This window comes from Miscanthus floridulus, chromosome 3, assembly GCF_019320115.1.
Source record: "Miscanthus floridulus cultivar M001 chromosome 3, ASM1932011v1, whole genome shotgun sequence".
Classification (NCBI taxonomy): Eukaryota; Viridiplantae; Streptophyta; class Magnoliopsida; order Poales; family Poaceae; genus Miscanthus; species Miscanthus floridulus.
Genome location: NC_089582.1, coordinates 125,868,477 through 125,874,476, shown reverse-complemented (window position 1 = coordinate 125,874,476; position 6,000 = coordinate 125,868,477). Strand labels below are relative to the sequence as shown.

General features: G+C 49.1%; 1 pseudogene; it reads left to right on the top strand.

The window, feature by feature from the left end:
• Window positions 1-1,301: 1,301 nt before the first annotated feature.
• Window positions 1,302-6,000, top strand: part of LOC136544368 (protein GRAVITROPIC IN THE LIGHT 1-like) — a 30,452-nt pseudogene continuing 25,753 nt past the window's right edge.

Below are 6,000 nucleotides of genomic sequence, written 5' to 3'. Positions count from 1 at the left end.
TGAGTCGGTGATTATCTGTGACCATCTTCGGTGATTGTGAGGGGATTTGTACCTTCCCCGATGGAGCGTCGAAAGGTAACTCTAGTGGATTGCTTGTGTCATGGAGTTACCTCACTTGTGGGTAGATTCTTGCGGTGTCCAAATTGTGTGGATGAGGTTTGTACAACACCTCTTAGCCATCGAACCATCAAGTGTTGGTCGACACAACGGGGACGTAGCGTGTTGGCAAGCACGTGAACCTCGGGAGAAAATTGGTTGTCTCTTGCCATTTGGTATTCTCCTAGTGATTGATTTAATATTCACCTTGTGATTGGTTCACTCCTCTACATGGCGGTATAATCACCATACTCACTCATTTATATTCTTGTAAACTAGTTGTGGCAAGCTCTTTAGTGTAATTAGAATTGAGAGTTTGCTTTGTTATTTTAAGTTCATCTAGTGGAGCTCTTTAGAGTAGCAAGATTGAGAGCTCTTAGTGAGTAGTAACATTGCAAGTTGTGTGCCTAGTAATCATTGCAACTAGAATTATTGGATAGGTGGCTTGCAACCCTTGTAGAGCTAGAGCAAGTTTGCATTTCACTATTTGTCATACTAATCAAATTGCTCTAGTTGATTTGTAGATTTTTAAATAGCCTATTCACCCCCTCTCTAGTCATATTAGGACCTTTCACTGGTGCCCACTCTGCCATCCAGAGAGCACGGGCTGCCGGACGAGGCTTGCCTGAATCCTCAGCCCTCATGGGGTCGGGCGCCCCCTCCCTCTTCGTGTACCCATGATCCCCATAGATCCCACACAAGCGCGGGGTAAGTCATAGATACGTGTGCGCCAACAGAGCCGTCGCCCCAGCAGCAGCAGCTCTGCCGCCGCAGGTCTGGCTTGATCTTCACCGGCGAGCGAGCAGCGACACGGAAGGAAAGGGGATATTTAACTTTTTACTATTATAATGAATATCACCTCTTCAGATAGCACTCTTAAAATTGCTCCTACATATTTACCATCGAGAGAGAGTATTTGATACATTCTTGCCATTTTCGCTGACACGGCACGTCAACTCGACCTAATAGCATAGACCGGCCACGTGAAATGATATTTTTGCCCATCATCTATTTCTTCTATCTCTATCCCTTCCTCGCTCGAGCTTCGGCCATGGCCAATGATGGGGTCCATGGCGGTGACTAACAGGACATAGGGGAAGTTGGGGGGCAAGGCAGCCGGGGCCACGGCCTGCAGGTCTACGCCCGATGCCGACGACGAACATGGCCACAGCCCGCAGGGGAAGGCTCGGTCGTAGCCCCAAGGAATGGTGACCAAGCCGGTCATTGTCGGCGACCTCATCCACCACGTCGCCTCCTCCTACCTCTCCAACCGCCTGTCCTACAACTACACCCTCCGTGACTCCGTCGACAATAACCTAGACAACGACGACGACCCCTTCGCCGATGTCGTCTCCAGCAGCAAGAAATGCCTGCAATCCCCATCCGCTACGGAGGCGAAGGAAATTGAGGAAGAGGAGTGGGAGGAAGAGGAGGAGAAGCTCATGATCTAGGAGGAGGGGGAGCAGGAGAAAGAGAGGCTGGCCGCCGCGGCCAAGGGCGCCGAGCGCGCCCATGACGCGGACGCACTGATGGCGGAGGTGTTCGACGCCGTCTTTGGGGTGCACCGCGCTGAAAGCTTTAGTTTGGTTTTGGTAAATTGATGAAACCTAAGTGTTAACCTAGTTTATCAAAGTGATTATGAGATAGGTAGCATTACTCCAAGTGGTGAAGCAAATGAAGATCATGGCTTAATGATGGTGATACCATGGTGATGATAAAGTGCTTAGACTTAGAAAAGAAGTAAAAGAAAAACAAAAAAAAAGCTCAAGACAAAGGTGAAACTTGTTGTGAGCTTTTTGTTTAGTGATCGAGACACATAGAGAGTGTGATCACATTTAGAATTGATAGTTGTACTATTAAGAGGGGTGAAACTCGTATCGAAATACGGTTATCAAAGTGCCACTAGATGCTCTAACTCATTCCATATGCATTTAGGATCTAGTGGAGTGCTAAAATCCTTGAAAATATTTGTGAAAATATGCTAACACACATGCACAAAGGTGATACATATTGTGTTTAGCACTTGGGAGCAAGGGTTCAAAACTTTACCGGCGGAGTGTCATAGAGTGCACCGGACGCTGGTCACACAGTGATCGCACTCTGACCCTGCGTCCGGTCAATAGTAGCTATAAGCGCACGGTCTTAGTCTCATGACCGGACGCTGGCGTGAAGAGTGACCGGACGCTCAGGGCCTGTGTCCAGTCAGTACTGACGTATGTTGATGTGGTAGCGTGAGGAATAGCAGTGACGTGTGGCAGTTGGAGAATGATCAGACTCAGGTGCTGCGTTCGGTCGTACAGGAGCGGACGCGTTCGGTCGCAAAATAGAGGTTTGGGGAGCTCTCTGTAAATGATTGGACTCTGGCTTGTGTGTGTCCGGTCGCTTATAATCGAACGCAACTGGTACCTTACTGGAAGTGATCGAACATTGGGGTCCTACGCCCAGTCCTACACTATAGAGCATCCGATCACAACTTAAGTGCACTGACGACCGTTGAGATCGGGCGATCAGCATTTGAAGCAGGGGCCTCGTGGCGTGCATCGCTCGACCGGACGCTAGGGTCCTGCGTCCGATCGATCTGACTAGCGCATCCGGTCGCCCTGATTTTTTAGGGTACAGAGAGCCAACGGCTCTATTCGTGGGGTTCTCTATTTGAGCCCCATTGCTGGCTCTAGCTCACTCTTTTGGCCATTTGCATTGACATATCAACTTTGTGAGCTTAGCCAAAGCCCTCCCACTCATCTCCATCATAGATTTATCATCTTTGTGAGATTAGGAGTGAATCCAAGTGCATCGCTTGAGTGTTTGCATCTAGAGGCACTTGGTGTTCATGTTTCACTGCGGGATTCTCTTGTTACTCTTGTTGGTTGCCGCCACCTAGAAGGCTTGGAGCAGTGAGGATCGTTGAGCGGAGGTTGGTGATTGTCTTCGACTCTGATCGAGGTGATTGTGAGGGGTTCTTGAACTTTCCCCGGCGAAGAGCCAAAAGATACTCTAGTAAATTGCTTGTGACTTGTGTGATCCTCATCTTGTGTTGGTTGTGTAACACGTCTAGTGTTACGAGCTTGCTTAGCACCGCGATTTACGCCTAAGAGGATTTATCGAAATGATTTTCTTAGATTTTAAAATTTAACTTATGTTTAAAAACGTTATTTTGGCGAATCATATTAAACAACAGGTTAATTAGTTCCTAGATGTTTTGTTTCTACAAGTTAGTATGATGAATGGATGAGTGTATGAAATGTGTAGTTGTTGAAAGTAAATTGGTTTGGGCATATTAAAAATTACGGCAAACGCGCTAAAAAATTGTTAGTTCTAGCTAAGTAGTATTCTCTCTAAGTCAGAAATGATAATAGCAAACAATGCCGATTCGACATTCGAATTCTAACAGGAATTATTAGGCACTAGCTTCATGTTTTGGCACTGTTGATTGCACCATGGCGAGTACTTTACAATGGTGAAATGGTCGGTTGGTTAGTGTTGATCTTAGGCGCTAATTAAAATGTCTTAGTAGTTTACAATGGCGTAGTTGGGACTCGTTCTGGCCCCGGTCAACGCACCTGGACCTGCGACATCGCGCGCGTGGGCCTGCACGGCCTGGCTACGCCGGTTGTTGGCTTGTCGAGTCACCTCCTACCGCCAGCACGTGGTTCTGCCCCTGCCCATGCCGTGCCATTTCACGTTCTATGCGTGTGCAGGCGTGTCGCTGCCGACCACATTATGCTTGGCCACTGCCTCTGCCCCACGTCGCGTTTATATTATTGGACGTACCGCATGGCTCCTCGTTTTCTCTCGTGCGCCGCTCTTCTTTGCCACCGTTCGCTCTCTTTCTCGGTTGCCAGCCACCAACGACGCTGCTCTAGGTGACCTCCCCTGCCTCCCGCCCGCCGTCGCCCAGCCACCGTGAGCGCGCGCGCTCCTCGATCGTGCTGGGCCTGCTGCTCCCAGGCCCCGTCCCTCTCATGCGTCTGCTCGGCCTCCCCTCTCTCTCTCGCTCTGCTGCTAGCACGCATCCGCCATGGTGTAGGGTCGAGATGGCGACTAGAGGGGGGTGAATAGTTGTTTCTAAAACTTAATCGTGTCGGCTAACCAAAATAAGTGTGGAATTAAAACTATCGGTCTAGCCAAAATTATACCCCTCTATCTATGTTCTCTAGCACCTTGCAAAGATCCTAATTAAGCAACAAAGGGCTAACTAGAGCTCACCTAACCAATTCTAGGAGCAAGGTCACACAAACCTATGCCACTAGTATTTCAAGCAATGAGGGAGCTCCTACACATGCTAGTAAGCAAAAGCACAAAGTCAACTAAGCTCACTAGCAATGCTCAATAACAAGGCAACCAATGCCAAATTAGAGAGCGTAAATACTTAGCTACACAAACTAAGCAAAGTGACTAACAAGGTTACACAAACCAAATTAGCCACGCAAGGGAGCTACTTCTATGCTACACAAGCAAGAAGGTAACTAGTGAGCTACACAAGCTAACTAATTACAAGAGCAACTACACAAGCACAATGTATATAAAAGTAATTACAAGCTTGTGTAATGAGGATGCAAACCAATAGGAAGAACAAGGTTGACACGGTGATTTTTCTCCCGAGGTTCATGTGTTTGCCAACACGCTAGTCCCCGTTGTGTCGACCACTCACTTGGTGGTTCGGTGGCTAATTGGCATCACCCGCCAAGCCCACATGTCGGGCACTGTAAGAACCTACCCCGAAAGTGAGGGTAGCTCAATGACTTGCTTTACTAGAATTGCTCTTTGTGGCTCCCACGGGGCAAGCACAATGCCCCTCACAAAGCTCTTCTCTGGAGCACCGCACAAGCTTCTTGCGGGCTTCGACGGAGACCACCACCAAGCCGTCTAGGAGGTGGCAACCTCCAAGAGTAACAAGCACCACCGGCTTGCAACTCGATCACCTAGTGCCACTCGATGCAACCTCATGATGTAATTGCACTAGAATCGCTCTCTCACACAATCGGATGATCACTATCAAGCATATGTGAGATGGAGGGCTCCCAGGCACTCTCAAGCATGGACACAAAGTCCTCCGAGGTGCTCAGCACCAGCCATGGTCGAGACCCCTTCTATTTATAGCCCCATAGGCTAAACTAGCTGCTACCCCTTCACTAGGTGTTTTTCGGGTTGACCGGATGCTGGACCTTAGCATCCGATCAACGGATGCTCACCACATGTCGCCTCCGTTCAACCTCAGTCACTTGATCTCACTGGTCAAGTGATGACCGAATGTAGCTGCTCAAAGTGACCTAACGCAGAACCCCAGCGTCCGGTCGTTTCTAGTAAGGTTCCAGTCGTGGCCGGACGCGTCCGGTTGGTCACGATCGGACACAGCATCAGCGTCCGGTCCTTCTCCAACTTTTCTTCGTCGTCTACATCACCGTACGTCAGCTTGACCGGGTGCACCCTGCCAGCGTTCGGTCACTTTTAGCGCCAGCGTCCGGTCGAAGACCAATGCCTGCGCGCACTCTGCTGCCACTGACCGGACGTAGGACCCCAGCGTCCGATCACTGCGTGACCAGCGTCCGGTGCACTCTGTGAGACCCTGTCTTTTCTGTATAGGGCGCTGGTGGCACCATCAGACTATCACTTGACCGTTGAGTTTTGAACCCTTCTCACCTCCGTTCCATCGCCGAGTTGATCCACATCAACTCCAACTTCATCTCCTTTATAAATGTGCCAACACCACCAAGTGTACACCACTATGTGTATGTGTGTTAGCATTTTCACAATCATTTTTCAAAGGATTAGCCACTCAACTTTCCATGCCACTCAATCCTAGCGACGATGCAAAGTTAGATCACTCGGGTGGCACTAGATGACCGATATGTAAACAAGTTTGCCCCTCTTGATAGTACGGCCATCTATCCTAAACCCAGTCAC